The sequence below is a fragment of the Dermochelys coriacea genome, chromosome 3 (assembly GCF_009764565.3).
Source record: "Dermochelys coriacea isolate rDerCor1 chromosome 3, rDerCor1.pri.v4, whole genome shotgun sequence".
Lineage (NCBI taxonomy): Eukaryota > Metazoa > Chordata > Testudines > Dermochelyidae > Dermochelys > Dermochelys coriacea.
Genome location: NC_050070.1, coordinates 10,264,424 through 10,273,576, shown reverse-complemented (window position 1 = coordinate 10,273,576; position 9,153 = coordinate 10,264,424). Strand labels below are relative to the sequence as shown.

The 9,153-nt window shown below is 44.2% G+C and overlaps 1 long non-coding RNA gene across 1 annotated transcript; it reads left to right on the top strand.

Moving 5' to 3' along the window:
* Positions 1-627: 627 nt before the first annotated feature.
* LOC122459172 lies at positions 628-2,564 on the top strand. Its single transcript, XR_006279679.1, has 2 exons — positions 628-864; positions 2,335-2,564. It is a non-coding gene; the product is annotated as an uncharacterized LOC122459172 (long non-coding RNA).
* Positions 2,565-9,153: the final 6,589 nt, after the last annotated feature.

Here is a 9,153-nt window from a genome sequence, read left to right as displayed (position 1 = left end):
TCCATCTTAATTGAATTGGCTTGTTAGCACTGACCCCCCACTCAGTAAGGCAACTCCCATCTTCTCAAGTGCTGTGTATTTATACCTGCCTCTGTATTTTCCACTCCATACATCTGATGAAGTGGGTTTTAGCCCACAAAAGCTTATGCCCAAATAAATTTGTTAGTCTCTAAGATGCCACAAGGACTTCTCGTTGTTTTTGCTGATACAGACTAACACAGCTATGCCTCTGAATTCTGAGCATGATAGCCTTTGTCTTATTGCAGAAAGGACTGTTCACACATAAATTCTCAGTCCCTATGAAGAAAATACTGCAATTCATTGTTATTAGCCCCATTTTATATATGGGGAGACTGACTAGCCTGGGGCCAGAGAGGGAGTCAATGTTAGACACTGGACACAGTCTCCCAGTCTTCTGCTCAGAACACTAGACAACATTGCTCTCTGTCACACTTGTCCATGGGAACAGCCATCAGCTTGAAGAAATCTTAGGTCCAATAAATGATTAAACTGTGATTTAGGATATGTAATATACACAGCTGTTTGCTGTTAGTTCACGCTGCAGATTGTAGGATAAGGGACACACTTGACTAAGTTCACCAATAACTGAGGTAACCGATCAGCCATAGCAAAGGTAACCATGCTATAAAAGGCTTAATTATTGACCAGATTCCAAAACCTCTGCATTCCACAATCCCCAAACCCTTATAAATACAGGGGCTCTCCATCCCTAAGGGACCTTCACCTCCATCTCCCACAGAGTCTTGCCTTGGCAATGATGGACAGACCCCCACAGACCTTCAGCCATGAAAATCCTTTATTTGCTCTTTGCTGTTCTCTTCTTCCTCTTCCAGGGTGCTCCAGGTGAGATGGATCCAAGTAATTATAGGGAAGATAAATAAAATGAGATATTTGTATGAGAGGATGAGGATGCTAAAATAATGAGCTAATGCAGGATCATTTCCTGATCCTCAATCTGCAGTCAGGGCTGGTGCAATAGATAGGACAATTGTCCTGATTTTCCTCTACCTTGAACCTTGGGCAGTCACCCCATCCAAAGTGGGTGTCAAACTCTATTCATATAAATCACTCTGTAAGTAACACGAGTGCAACTCTTTACTCAGGGGCAGCATATCTTCATTAGGGGCTTGCAGTAGTGTAGTTCCAACAGTGCAAATTTCCCTAAGTTAGACAAGACCCTAGCAAGAGTTTTCCAGCTGTCAGGATGATGAATGACCAGTTACATTGACCATCCCGAGCTAACCTACAAAAGGCTTCCACAGATCAAAATCAACCAATGAGCTAGATTCACCATTACCCTGCACTATGTGTTATCATTTGCACCTGTGCAAAGCAGTGCAAAGCATAGTGGAGAATCAGGCCTTAGGTCATCTTCATCTCTACATTCCCAGGCATAGATGTGGTGGGTCTGATTCTCTTATCACACTGGTGTCAATCAAGAGTAACTCTGCTGAAATCATTTACATTACACTAGTGTAAAAGGGGAGTGCAATTATGCTGATTACTGGTAGTGCTGAAGGATCAACCAAAACTGGGGCCCCATTTTTCCAGGGGCTGTACAAACACAGAGAAGCATATAGTCTCTGCCCCAAAAAGCTAACAGTCTAAAGGGAGGGGGGGTGTTCTAGGGCACGAAAGGCAGGTTCAAAGGTGCAGCACCTGACTCTTCAACCAGGTAACCTGCACCTCTGTTGGAATTCTTTTGTCTCTCCTGACTGTGGAGACTGCATCTGAATTTGCACATAGTTATAATGCTTTCTTCAATAATCACATTCTGTGACTGGACTTTTACAACAGGCAACAGATTCACTGAAAATAATGATATAGAAACCTTCAGGGCCCGTGGAGCTAAGAGGTTTTGTCCGTTAGCTTAAGCTATAGAAGATCACACTTGGGCTGGAAATCTTGGGGTCAACCTCTGATAATGATACATTTAATCCTGTTTTTTGCGGGGCTTATTTAAGGATTTTCTAAAAGATGTGCCCTAGCTCAACTAGAAGTTATGGGCTTGATGCAGGAATCCCTGGGTGAAATTCTCTGGCCTGTGTTATATAGGAAGTCAGACTAGATCAATGTTTCTCAAAGAATGGTCCGTGGACCAGCACCAGTCCGTAAGATCTCCCTGAAACAGTTTAGGAAGCTAGCAAGCCACTTCCTGGTATCAAAAAGGTCAATAAACAGTGGACGAGATGATCATAATGGTCCCTTCTGGCCTCACAATTTATGGATCTATATATAATAATTTCTGCTCATGGTTTCCCTCTATTTATGAATAAAAGTTCAGACTCTAAACGATTCTCTCTCTTTGCTCAGGGAATGCTGATTTCTTGGATAATCTCAACTACAGAAGTAACTTTGGCTTCTGCCACTCGGGGGACTGCCCCATCTCCACCACACTCATTGGAACCTGCATCTACGGAAAGATCAACTGCTGCAAACGGCCAACAGCCCCCTGATCTGCAGAAATCCACAAGGCATGAGTGAGCAGCAGCCTCAAGAGGAAATGTCTCCCTTCAATAAAAATAAGCTATTGTGAAATCCAACTGCGGTTTGTGAGAATTCATTTTACACATGTGGGGTGGGAGGCTGCGAGTGGGTGAAGAGGAGTGGGAGGATGAATGTGTTTGTGAAGGTGGAAGTATCAGCCACCAAAAGTGTCACAGCCGTGGGATCACAATAACCGCTCCAGAAACTGGTGCTTGCTGTGTAATTAAAAAACACCCAACCCCCACCAATACAATGACTCCAATTTACAAAGAAACTGCAGCACCAGGGTAATTGGAATGCATCGGCCTTGAAATCCAACAAGATGGGTGAAGCAATATCTTTTATTGGACCAGCTTCTGTGGGTGAGAGAGACGAATTTCCGAGCTTGTCTCTCTCACCCACAGAAGTTGGTCCAATAAAAGATATTACCTCGCCTCACCTTGTCTCTCTAATATCTTGGGACTGACACAGCTACAACTGTGCTGCATGCAGCAATTGAAACCCAACAGTCCATTAGTGAACCTCCCACGGAGGTCCCAATCTGCCCTAGAGCTGGCTACAGATGGCAACATACTCCAGCTGAACTACCTGGGAGTGGAATCCCATTACACTTTGTATAAAAAATTGTACCACATAGAAAGGAGCAGTAAAAAAGCTCACACCAAAGCAAACCACTGGGGCTCAGATCTCCAGAAGGTGTACAGAAAGTAGTGCTCCTCCCTTTGATGAGACCAGTCTCTCAAGTATTCCCCATAACCAGATGTGATTGCATGCCAGAAACATCGACAGAGCCATTCAGCAGCCGGTGCAGCAATTCACATACATAGAGCTATACTGAACCCAGCTTTACTGCTCTCATGATACCAAATACAGGGCCCCTGCTTGTCCCTCTCACCAACAAAAGTTGAGGAACAATTAACAAAGTCTTTGATGTTTCACAGGGGCTCATTTGGTTTCAATGGGTCTTCTCGTGTGCAGAACCTAACCCCTTCAGCAGGAAGCCAGCCTTTCCATTAATGAATGTTTCTTTCCTGCTTGGGGAGTTACACAGTTAGAGAAGTTTACAATGTAAACTCTTAATATGACATGGGGTACAGAGGTTAAGTAAGATTAATACATGCAACATCCTACAAGCATTTCTTAAAGTCTAAGCGCCTACCACATGTGTCTGAATCTAATCTCTCTTTTAACAATGCCAACACACAGGTGTGCCAGACAGGTTTCACACAATGCATTTGTCAGTGTTCAGCTGTGGCCTAGAAGCCTTGGCATCATCTGGCACCTGATCTGCCAATGTCACAGTCCCAGTGGCCCATCCAGCTGCCACGGCCCCCAGGTGAGTGGTACAGCCCAGCACTTCCCCCAGTGGACAGCCTATCTGCCCCAGGGAGTGAAGCAGTACAGGGGGAGGTTGGGAAGAAACCACATGGGGAACGGGGCTGCCGAGCACTGATCAGAGGACAGAAGGCCTGGATGAGAGGCAGGGGAACAACAGCTGGGGCCGGAGAAGTGTTGGAAACCCAGACAGGGCATCAAGTGACAGACCCAGAGGGGGATGTAGCTGGTTGAGAGGGCATCAAGTGTCAGACACAGAGGGAATGTGGCTGATTGAGAGGTCATCAAGTGCTAGATCCAGTAGGGGACGTGGCTGATCATGAGGGAATCCAGTGCCAGACCCAGAGGGGGACGTGACCTGACAGGAGGGCCATAACCACAGGTGCAGAGAGGATTCCATCCACAGAGTCTTAACCCACCCCTGGGGGAGTGCCACACCAGCAGTGTCACAGCAGCACATCCAGGTCCAGGAACAAGAAACTGGACTCATACATTAGTTCTTACTATAAAATTTATTGCACTTTACCGACTGCTGCATTGAACCTTATGTAGTCCACTCCCTCACATTGCAAAGTGTTCTTTAATCCCCAAGAAATGGTTCTAGTGTAAATCAATTGTATATATGTTTAAGTGAATTGCAGTGAGTATGGGTTAAGAGGGTTACAAGTAAGTTAGGCATATCCTGGACTAAGGACATCCTTGAGGCTGCCCAGAGTTAGAGAGACTGGGGTAAACACCCAGGAACCTCTGGACTCAATCCTCCCTGTGTGATGCGAGTCCTGTTCACACAGACTGGGAGGGAAAGTAAAGGCAGGCAGATACCGGGGTGACATGAACTGGGATGTGTGTGGAGGAGGACTCAGATCCTTTTGTCACTTGAGTCAGCTGGGGTATTGTGTACATAGAGAACTTCTCCTACTATGGTAGGACAAATGCCCTACTTACATGAGGTGCCCTACAGTGGGGCAGAGCAGGAAGCATTATCACAACCTGCTCTGCCTAGGGAGCATGTGAATCTGGATTCTGGACTGCTGCAGTCTTAGAGTGACTAGAATAAAGGATCCTCCTGCTGCCCCTTTATATTCCATGCGTCAAAGGGAGCTGATGTACCCCAGCTGAAGTTCTGGCTCATGTTCTGTGGAAGAATCCCAGGTGACGTAATAGCAGCTACTTTGGCCTGGCTGTCAAAACACATTGCCTGTCTAGCTAAAGTTCTTCGGGTATGTCTACACTGCAAAGAAAAACTCATCTTGCCAAGTCTCAGACTTGCGTCAATTGACTCTGACTTGCAGGACTCTGGCTGTGGTACTAAAAAGAGCAGTGTAGACATTCCTGCTCTGGCTGGAGCCCAGGCTCTGAAATCCAGCAATGGGGTAGGGTCTTGGACCCAGGCTCCAGCTTGACTGGGAACATATACTGCTATTTTCTAGCCCCACAACCTGAGCCCCATGAGCCCAAGTCAGCTCAGTGCTGTGTTTTTCTTTGCAGTTTACACATACCCTTAGGCATTAGAGTAATACAAATAACAATAATAAGCTATTTGAATCAGCAGGGTCCAAGACAGAGAGTTGTGTTTTTTAGAGGATATAGAAAGGTTGCAGTCCCTTCCCCAATTCTCTCTCTTCCTATTTCTCCTGGGAAATCTTATGGGGAAGAAACCTGCTGGTGATTTGGGGGGATGAGGCTCTAGCCATATACAACTGAAAAACCTCTCTCTCATGGATCAGTAACTAGTTAAAAGACAGGAAACAAAGAGTAGAAAGAAATGGTCAGTTTTCACAGTGGAGAGAGGTAAATAGAGGGGTCCCCACGAGAATCTGTACCGGGACCAGTGCTATTCAACATATTCTAAATGATCTGGAAAAAGGATGAGGTGGTAAAGTTTGCAGATGATACAAATTACACAAAATAGTTAAATCCCAAGCTGACTGTGAAGAGTTCATAGATTCATAGATACTAAGGTCAGAAGGGACCATTCTGATCATCTAGTCCGACCTCCTGCACAGTGCAGGCCACAGAATCTCACCCACCCACTCCTACAAAAAACCTCACCTGAGTTATAAAAGGATCTCACTAAACTGGGTGACAGAACAAGAAAATGGTAGATGAAATTCAATGTTGAAAAATGCAAAGAGATCTTGGAGTCATCATGGATAGTTCTCTGAAAACATTTGCTCAGTGTGCAGCAGCACTCAAAAGAGGTAACAGAATATTAGGAATTATTAGTAAAGGGATAGATAATAAGACTGAAAATATAATACCACTATATAAATCCATAGTATGCCTTCACCTTGAATATTGCATGCAGTTCTGGTTACCTCATCTCAAAAACAATATAGAACTGGAAGAAGTACAGAGTAAAAAAAAAATGATTAAGGGTATGAAACAGCTTCCATATGAGGAGAGATCAAAAAGACTGGGACTTTTTATCTTAGAAAAGAGAAGACTGAGGACTCTATGATAGAGGTCTATAAAATTAGGAATGGGGTGGAGAAAGTGTACAAGGAAGGGTTATTTATTCCTTCATGTAACAGAAGAACATTCATTTCATCCAATGAAATTAATAGGCAGCAGGTTTGAAACAAACATAAGGAGGTACTTCTTCACACAACACACACTTGTGTTGCCAGGGGACATTGTGAAGGCCAAAAGTGCAACTAGGTTAAAAAAAGAACTGGATAAGTTCAAGGATAGGTCTGTCAATGGCTATTAACCAAGATGGTCAGAGACACAACTCCATTCTCTGATTATCCCTAAATCTGTGACTCCCATAAGCTGGTACTGGACAACAGAGGATGGATCACTTGGTAAATTGCCCTGTTCTGTTCATTCCCTCTGAAACATCTGGTACTGACCACTGTCAGAAGACAGGGCACTGAGCCAGATAGACCATTGGTCTGACTTGGTATGGCCATTCTTATATTCTAACCTGGAAAAATGGCTTCTCATGGGGAATAGAAATTAAAACACCAAATTAATTTGTAACCCATTGGTGTTTGTATGTTACAGGTCCCCCTCTATGCCTGATCCACAGAGGATATAAGTCTGTTACCACCTCAGTTAAGAACCCTTTGCTCAAGTTGTATGTTAGCTTTGGTGGTCCCCTGCATGTCAGCCAAAATGGAGGCTGTCACATATTGCTGGAAGGACACAAGGCACTTGGGGACCTGTCCTGGAACAGAGCCTCAGATTGCAAAGAGGCACTGTGAACAGTGGTAGTTCTTAGATACCCTTGAGGGAATGAATGTGTCAGTCAGGAATCAGAAATCTAGGGACATGGGTTTCTGTATCAGGATTTGGAGCCCCACAAAGAGTAAGGCAAAGTTCAATTTAACAGTTCATTAGTCATTGATGTGCCATAGATTTTTATATTGACAACACACGATCTTAGAATAGAAGTTGTCAGGGAGAAACTGATTTTTTTGGTAGCTGGATCTTCTGGGCTCTGAGGAGTCTTTGGGGACAGTTAGGGATTGTGGGATAAACACAGTAGGTAGATGTTTATACTAAAATAATTGGCAGTGAAATAGCAATATTGGCAAATAATTTGTCATCTGTGGGTTCCTGAATCACCACCTCATTCATGCAGAGCCCGCTTAGAGCTCTGGGTTCAGGCTGGTTAAAACCAACGCAGGCAGACAAAACTCCATCAGTCAGAACTCTGAGGACCTAGAAATATATGGTTTTAAAGGAAAGCTTAGATTTTGGATCATGATTCTGAAACAAGGTATGGATTCTGTGGCACATTCAGCAGCTGCAGGACTGCAGAATACAGGGTACACAAGGCCACATAGAGGCATAGGCCTCAATCCACACAATGGAAACGAGGAGCCTCAACATCTTTGTGGATCTGGGCCACAGAGAATAGGTAAGCGAGCAAAGAGATAATGAGTTGTGAAATGGTTGCTATGATACAGATGCTGTCACTAGGCCATCAGAGCTAAGAGTCTAAATATTTTTGAGGATTTGGGCTAAAGTTTTCAGACTGAGGAGCCTAAAGTTAGGCATTTAAGGGCTTGTCTGCAGTTCTGGTGCTATAGCGGCACAGTTATGGTGCTACAGGTATGCTGCTGTAGTGTAGACAGTTCCTACAGTGACGGCAGGGTGTTTCCATTGCCATAGGTAACCAACTCCCTGAGCAATGGTACCTGAGACAATGGATGCATTCTTCCCTTGACCTGGCTGCATTACAAAGGGGGTTCGGTCGACATAGCTACTGTGCCCATGGGTGTGAATTTTTCCACACCCCTGAGTGACGTAGCCATGGCAATCTAAATTTTAAATGTAGATCAGACCTAAATCCACATTTAGGAAACTAAGCAAGTGATTGGATTTGCAGAGGTGCTCAGAACTCACAAATTTAATTCCCTTCAAGGAAGTTCCTCCAAATTTGAATCAGAGATCAGAATCTACTCCTTAAAGAGATATCTGTAGGTCACCAGCATTCATGAGTCTGAATTGCCAGTGGGAATTTTTCTGTACACAGCCCCATTACATGTCCCCTCTCAGGACACTGCTGTGTAAATGGTTTTATTTTTCATACGGTTTGTACTGGTTTGGCCCAGTTTTAAACAACCAGTTTTCTATGGTCTTTGTTTTTTTTTAAGAACCAGAGTCGTGGAATTTTCTATTGCTCTAAAAGCAACTTTTCAATGTACAATTGCTTATGCAAATTGAAATGCTGCTCCCACTCCAGAGTTTATATTGGAATGTGCCTCAAAGTTTTTGTCTTCCTCTGCAAGAAACAAGGGCCTTTGGGGGCCAGATCCTCAGCTGCTACACCAATTTACACAAGTGGAGGATCTGACCTATTGACTTCAATGGTCTGCCATGGGTGGAAGAGAGAACACAGACCCAGATATACAATGGGTCCTGTTGAACTTCTACCGACAAGTGCAGAGGGCATTTGCTAGCCTCCCAATGGGTTGATCTCTGTTTTGTTTGTGGTTCTGATTAGCTTCTCCCAGGTAGAAGCTTCTTAAAGGGACACTGCACACTTAAAAAAAAACCCATCACCCTTCTGTCCAAAAATGTTTCCCCCGCTGAATTGCTACATCTAAGATTGTTATAATGGGAAGAGTTTGGAGGGAAAAAACACAAGCCGTTTAATTAGGGACATTTTTAATGGATTTTCCTCTGTAGAAAAACCAAAAGTGTTTTTTTCTTCCTGGTTTCTTCATGTTCACATCCCAGGCCAGGTATCTTCTGTGAATCTGGACTGTCTGCTGCCAATAATGGCTGAGAACATCCTGGAGACATCATTCCTCAGCCTTTTGAAAGAGGAAGGGCCTGGCACGACAAAACAGCAAG